General features: G+C 37.1%; 1 long non-coding RNA gene across 3 annotated transcripts; it reads left to right on the top strand.

Annotated features, from left to right (window-relative positions):
* The first annotated feature begins 267 nt into the window (after positions 1-267).
* On the top strand, positions 268-6,688 carry LOC113591917 (uncharacterized). Of its 3 annotated transcripts, XR_003412257.3 has the most exons (4): positions 268-583; positions 1,612-2,287; positions 6,011-6,168; positions 6,558-6,688. It is a non-coding gene; the product is annotated as an uncharacterized LOC113591917 (long non-coding RNA). The 3 variants fall into 3 exon arrangements; XR_014124379.1 differs by having other exon boundaries at positions 6,014-6,666; XR_014124378.1 differs by having other exon boundaries at positions 6,011-6,666.
* The last annotated feature ends 1,128 nt before the right edge of the window (positions 6,689-7,816 follow it).

Genomic DNA, 7,816 nt, shown 5'->3' with positions numbered 1-7,816 from the left:
TTAGCATATGGTTGGTAGCTCACAAACCACTGATATCACTGTAGTTTTATGAGACTTAATGACATTCTGACAAGATATGTTTTTTGTTGACACCATTTATTTTAAGTGCTACAATCAAAAGAAAAAATCAGAAGAAGCCTGGATGTATTTAGGAGTGAATGCAGCATCTTCAGTTTCACCAGAGAGAAGGATGTGGTTTTTACTTCCTTATTTCACCTTATGGCAGCCATTGCAGCCGGAGGCAAAAACAGACAGTAGATGGAACAGATTAGCAGAGACTCCTTTTTAACACCCCTGCACTGCTATAGAACATTTGTCTATCGATCTTTCATTTACATAGTCTTGTACAGTACATAGTGTACCGTACTGTCATTTCTGAATAGGGTTTTTACTTAATTTTGCATGTTTGCGCGGCATATTATCCTACTTCTATTACTTCTGTGTTTATGTTTTGAGAAAATTATTTAAATTAGTAATATAGGCTGAAGTTGCACATGTAAAATTTGGGAGCATTATTTAAGGAAATTCTGGGAGTGATTAAGATTGCAACATGACACCCTAAATGCTATTCCAGTAAAAATATGTAAGTAGGGTTTACCCTTAAATTTGGTAACATGTCTGTTGTTTAGATGTTTTTTGAATACCTTGTTGAAGTATAGAAAATATTAACACCAGTAAATAAAACAAATTTCAGACAAACTAGATTTTATAGGTTACCCATTGAATAGGCCATTATCAGAAATGTGTTAGGTTATCACATATTTATCTTAACAACTGTTTTTATACATTTAATTAATTTGTGCTATGTTTCTTAAAGATATTCTGAGGTCAAATTAATCTAGATTTGTGATTTACATAATGTTCTTTACTTTCACTGGTTTACTCTACATTGGTTTCTTTGGCTATAGCTCTGCATCAAATGTCAGGTAATACTTTTGTGTGATTTGCCATTAGAATGAATCTAAATTCATTTGTTTCATTTTGGAAATACAATTGGTGGATGACATTAATTTGTAGCTATTAAAATATTTATCCAAAAATGTTTCAGAAAGTCTGTACCAGGATGAGATGAATATTAGACTTTAAATATTTTTCACTTTTATAGGAGCAGGCCTTTTATTACTGTGAGAGTAATTCTAGTAATTCTTACAGAATGTAGCATTATTTATGATTAAAGTATAGCACACCCAAGCAATGATGCATTTTCTCACTTTGTACTGCAATGTATAAGTGTTTTGTATTTTGTCCTGATCTTTAAAAATCAAAGGCAATTGATTTCAAATTGAAATGGTCTGGGTTTTACAGAAACTCTGTCCAAACTTTTAATTTCATTTAATTTCTTTAAGATTGTTACATCAGGGAATCTGAATTTGCAAGTATTTTAAAGTTTGGATTATTATTTCAATTCTCTGATGTTTCATTTTATTTAAAAAATCACACTGCATGTCAGCAAGATGTTGACAGTGCTGTTTACTGTGCGTGTGTTTACCATTTCATTTAGGAGGAGACGTCATTAAAACAATCGGACACAAATATTGACTCATCAACACACAGTCATGTCATTCTGTAAACATAGTTAATCACAACTTTGCTCATTGCTATTTTTTTCAGTGTGGCTTGAAGGAGAAGAAAAATTTATGCATTCTGCGAGGCTGGAGGAAACAAACCGCTACCTCTGAGAGCACAGCAGCCTTCTCTGTTCTGATGTGATGCCCTTTCCTTTCTGACCCAGACCACCAAACTGACTGCTGTTCTTGGCCTTTGAGAAAAATGGCCTCCCACAAGCATGGCTTTCAGTGTTTTGATGCCATTGTGGACAAGAACCCCCCTACAGGCCTTCTTTCAGTTCTGGGCATCGCTTTGTGACTTCCCGTGCGGGCCCTCGTGGCTCAGCACACATGGAGCAGCTGGAGGACCGTGGTTGCCATCAATATGCAGAATGCCAGCAGGCCAAGCTGGTAACATTAGAGGACTCAGAAACTCAGTCTAGTCTGTTATATGAAGCCCCAAACCAGAGCCAACAGCACATACACAGGAGGCCTATGTAACTAGAGCGCCCTGCGGAGGGTGCTCCTCACCACCATCACAGGCATGCCAAGCAAAATGTGAAAAAACAGTGACCCATCCATTCAGAAGACCACCGTGCTGCACCATAGGATTGTACGCATTATGGATGACTGGTGTCTTTATGGATGACGTGCCAGAATGCTGTGTCTCATCAGGAAGCTGTATACCCTGGATGGATTCAAGATAAGACCCTCCATGAGGATGTTTATTAGTGTGAGAGGTATGACAATTTCCTTTTATTCTGGAAAAGTTTACAAAAAAAGTTACAAATTTACAAATAAGGGAAGCTTTCAGGCATTTTTTTGTGGAGTTAAATGTGTCTATTTCATAATGTTCCATTTATTTATTTATTTATTTTTATCCTTGGCTGTATTTTGTGGTCTTTTTTTATACAATATATATAGGATGTCACACACAGTTTATTACCAGATGCACAGGTACAAATAGAACTGAGCTAAAGGACGGTTGTAATATAGAGGCCTCTTGTGGTGAAAACAGGGAAAATGTGTACACTTGATTTGTGGCATTTTCTAATTTACACAAAAAACTTGACTGATCTTTTCATAATATGGTTACAATATGGTCTGTTCCATCTGACCTGTTACAGCCTTTTTATAGTCACCCCTACAAAATAAGATGAAACATACATTCTGTGTTCAGTAATGACTCACAGGCTGGCTGACTGCCATAATGTTCAGAGGGTACTATTACTCACACTCAGGCTTAAGAACAAATGAGACAGACCGTGTAAGAGGAAAAAATAAAGAACTACAGTTTGCAGGTGATTTGGATAGATAAGAGGAAAGGCTGGCCAGAGTGCTATAAGAAGCTGTCCCACTGGGACTGCGCTGTGGCTGTTGTGATAAAAGGTGAGATGCAGGAGGTTAATACAGAAGTGAGAAGAACCAGAAATTATCCCACAAAATCAAATTCAGCATTTACCAACACAAGTCATCACACACAACAATAAGTTACATAATTTGGTGAGGTAATAGAGACTTCCACTCTGGCGGTAAATACAAAGTTGGAGAGAGCTGTCCCTTTAAGTAGGCAAGGTTTCTTGGCTTCGAGTACAGAACAAGTGTGGAGCAGATCCAGGCCTTTCCTGCTCGTCACAGCTGAGCTCACCGGGCTTTGCTGCCTTTGCTTAGCACTGCTGGCCTCTGTGAGTCTGAAGCAGGAACATCCTTTTTGCTTCTGCCACAGGCATGTACTTCCCAGAGAAAACATGTTCAGCAGCACACAACCCCCTCCACAGGGGCCTGAGTGATGCAGGGATGCCACTGGGAATGCTGCAATGACAGTACAGAAGCATGTCCTACAAGGGCTGGACTTTGTTGTCAGCAGTTAAAAATTTGAACTTCTAAGAGAACAAGAGACATAACAGAAGCAATTAAAACACAGTTCCGCAACATTTTATGTGGCGGACCAGAGTACATGGAGACCATTAGTTTGTTTCACTTACTTTTTGCCTCAGGCTAACAGGATACTCCTTCACATGTACAGTGGTGTGAAAAAGCGTTTGCCCCCTTCCTGATATCTTGTTTTTTTGCATGTTTATCACACTTAAATGTTTCGGATCATCAAACAAATTTAAATATTAGACAAAGATAACAAATAAACACAAAATGCAGTTTTTAAATGAAGGTTTTTATTATTAAGGGGGCAACAAATCCAAACCTACATGGCCCTGTGTGAAAAAGTGATTGCCCCCTAAACCTAATGACTGGTTGGGCCACTCTTAGCAGCAACAACTGCAATCAAGCGTTTGCGATAACTGGCAATGAGTCTTTTACAGCGCTGTGGAGGAATTTTGGCCCACTCATCTTTGCAGAATTGTTGTAATTCGGCAACATTGGAGGGTTTTTGAACATGAACTGCCTTTTTAAGGTCATGCCACAGCATTTCAGTCGGATTCAGGTCAGGACTTTGAGCAGGCCATTCCAAAGTCTTCATTTTGTTTTTCTTAAGCGATTCAGAGGTTGACTTGCTGGTGTGTTTTGGATCAATGTCCTGCTGCAGAACCCAAGTGCACTTCAGCTTGAGGGCACGAACAGATGGCCGTACTTTCTCCTTCAAGATTTTTTGGTAGACAGCAGAATTCATGGTTCCATTTACCACAGCAAGTCTTCCAGGTCCTGAAGCAGCAAAACAGCCCCAAATCATCACACTACCACCACCATATTTTACTGTTGGTATGATGTTCCTTTTCTGAAATGCTGTGTTACTTTTACACCAGATGTAATGAGACATACACCAAAAAATTCAACTTTTGTCTCGTCAGTCCACAGAGTATTTTCCCAAAAGTCTTGGGGATCATCAAGCTGCTTTCTGGCAAAACTGAGACAAGCCTTTATGTTCTTTTTGCTCAGCAGTGGTTTTTGTCTTGGAACTCTTTCCATACAGGCCATTTTTGCTCAGTCTCTTTCTTATGGTGGCAATCACTTTTTCACACAGGGCCATGAAGGTTTGGATTTTCGTTTTCCCTTAATAATAAAAACCTTCATTTAAAAACTGCATTTTGTGTTTACTTGTGTTATCTTTGTCTAATATTTAAATTTGTTTGATGATCTGAAACATTTCAGTATGACAAACATGCAAAAAAAATAAGATATCAGGAAAAGGACAAACACTTTTTCACACCACTGTATTTTTATGCTGTAGTGATGCTCCACCAACTTGGGAATAACTATTAATCTTGCTCAAATCAGAGCTATTTTGAACCAAGAAAACCAGGTCAATGGCTTGAAAACACACACTTTGAGATGCTCAGAACTGTATATTTAACTGTTCCCATTAATTATTTTGAGACCCACTGAAAATAAAAAGTTTTAGAAAACTGCAAAGCAAGCATATTTGTTATAAAGCAGCAATTGTATTAACAAGTGAAATGGCATTTCCAATATTTCTTCTTTTGTGTCATGTGTTGGAAAGTTTGAAACCTGCTAACACACTCACACTGTGAAATAAAAAATACACTGATTGATGCTCTGCACTACATATGGTATATATGGGCACTATATGGGAAATAACATGTAAAATATACTTTCATACTGGACATTTTCTGCCATCCATAGTTTAAGTTTAATATACATGTAATGTATGTTTGTCTCCCTCTGGTCTTTCATAAATAGGAATAATAACAATTAGATATTGATAATCAATATCAATTTAGATATTGATAAGAAATTCATAACTAATATGCTGTACAAGAGCCTTGAACTTTGAAATACATAACCTGACATAAACCGCACACATACACTAAGATTATGATGCGTAAGGAGCCTGACTTACCTCATATCGTATTACTAGACTGTATTGCCAACATGTTAGACCAGAATTGTGCCAGCATTAGTTTTCTCATGTTTTTATCTCTTTTCTTAATGTATACATGTTTGTTTGTATCTTTTTGACTACTGCTCCCAACTTTAGACTAATTAATTAAGAACACCCTCTGTTGCTTGTCGGTAATTATTTATAACTCCCTGCTTGTGTAAATATCACTTTTGGCATGATTAACAGGCAGTGTGGGAAAGTTAATAGCACACGTTTGCACTTCCTGACACCAGTACAGCTTGGTTTAATTTGCCTTTCTTTCCTATATACAAATTATGAAAACTGTTCTGAATGAATTAGTCTTAAATAATTAAGGTCTGCAGTATAATATTTCTGTACTTTGTATCAGATTGACAGCCTTCACTGCCTGTTACAGGGCCCCAGTGTCTTGGTTTGTGTGGGCTATGAATAATTCTGCCAAATCTTTGGATAGCTTCCAGAACAATTTGGATGACAAACTTCCAAAACTGGTCTTGAAATCAGTCCTTAAGGCCTGCAATGAGAAACAAGAGTGTAAACCCCCCCCCCCCCCCAAATTCTTGGTGAATGTTTTGTATTAAAATGTTTCTGAACAATTCAGTTTATATTTTTATTGTTTATTTTTAAGCAGGTAGTTTTCTATTCTTCTTTTGGAAAACCTACAGCTACAGAAGGCAAGAAGTCTACATTAAGCTATGTTTTACCAACATTGGCAACCTGACTATGAGACTGAGAGCCGATTAGATGAGTATTAGTCCTCACTTCAAGATTTAAACATGTGCTTTAGTAAGTAAATTGAATCGTTATGACAAGTTTTCAAAAGCTTTCATAGAATAACAGGAGAGACACATTAGTCACTGAAAAACAATTCTAAAATGAATTTTGTTTTGTAAGGTAAGTTTATAGCACTTATTGTTTCAGATAGACCTTATGTATTTTGCACTTCTAGGTATCAACATTCATTCCTGTATTCTACAGTATTCTAGTTCATTGGTATGTTTAATTCTAACTTACTGTACTGTACTTGGATATATTCTATGAGTAAATGACAAAGCAGTTTTGTAAGTCGCTCTGGATAAGAGCGTCTGCTAAATGCCGTAAATGTAAATGTAAATGTAAGATTATTTAGGGTAACCTGATTGCTGCTTATGTCTAAATTTCTTTGTTAAAAACAGATATTCCTTGTCCACCTGACATTTCCTGATTGAGGATGAAGAAAAAAAAATTCAAGCAACATGTCAGATCTATGCCTATAGTTCATGTCAGTTCTACAGTTGTCCTGAGTCAAATAAATCACTTAATAATATATGAGTGCTGTCATATTATTCTCTACATGTGTATTGTATTGACATGCTACAATTGATCATTGTCAAATATAATCTTTTCAGTTAAGACTGGGTAGCTGGTACTTTAATATTTTCTAATTCCTTCAGCCATAAAGTATGTCACAAATTGAAGAAAATGAATTCTAATCATACAATCTTTAAATCATATTACACCCTAATTTATTTTTATTTTCAATTTTTGTGTCAAATTTACAGCGAATTTTGGATGTGAAACCAAAAAAATTATCCTCCATCCAAGATCATATTTAAGTTACCGGCTCACTAAGTCCTCAGAGAACTCATTTCCAAATTGTCTCAACTCAGTCTCAACAGGCCATACGGGTCATTTCCCACAAGAATGTGAGAGCATAATGGCTAACTTTCAGAAGTGGGTTCTTGTCAGTAAGGATGGTATCTTGTCAAAATGAGTTTTTTTTACTACCAAATGGCTAGCTATTGCACTGGTCTACAGAGATTAAGAAATCATCAGGCACATTGGATGAGCTATAACCTCCAACATAGCGATGGGGAGAACTGCTCAGAGGCAGAGTGCAATTCTGCTGGTGAAGCCAATTATATTTACATTGCCAAACTTCACCAAAGTCTCCAGGAAGCTCACTGTCAACACTGTAGCACTTACTGCCAGGAGAATGACATTTGGAAAAATCCAATCTTTGTTAAGCAAGGACCTGTAAGACACACTAGAGCATCCATCTCAAGTGCATCCTCACACAAATTAGTATGCAAAAAGACATTTGTTGACACCATTCATGCCAGGCCAAGCGAGGAGTATACAGGGCAAGTAGTTGAAAGGGCCTGCAGTTTGTAGACTGTTGGGCAGAACGTTGATGCCATACTGGAATATTGTACGATCAGTCATTGCTGCAATCGTTGTGAAGAGTGTTCAATAGCTGCAAAGACAAAGAACAGGGCTTACACTGAAGAAGACTATGGAAAATGTGAGAACACTCAGAAATGTATTTAATGATGAAAAAAAAACAAAAAACCTGACAGTGTGTCTCCTGTTCCATTATCACAAAAAATATCAGGTGAATGTCCAAATTTTCCAGGTTTCAGTGGAAGACGTGAGGAAACTGACTACCCTTCAA

Source organism: Electrophorus electricus, chromosome 7 (genome assembly GCF_041902795.1).
Source record: "Electrophorus electricus isolate QZ-2024a chromosome 7, ASM4190279v1, whole genome shotgun sequence".
NCBI classification, from domain to species: Eukaryota; Metazoa; Chordata; class Actinopteri; order Gymnotiformes; family Gymnotidae; genus Electrophorus; species Electrophorus electricus.
Note: the sequence above shows the minus strand (reverse complement) of the source record. Positions and strands in the feature narration are given on the sequence as shown.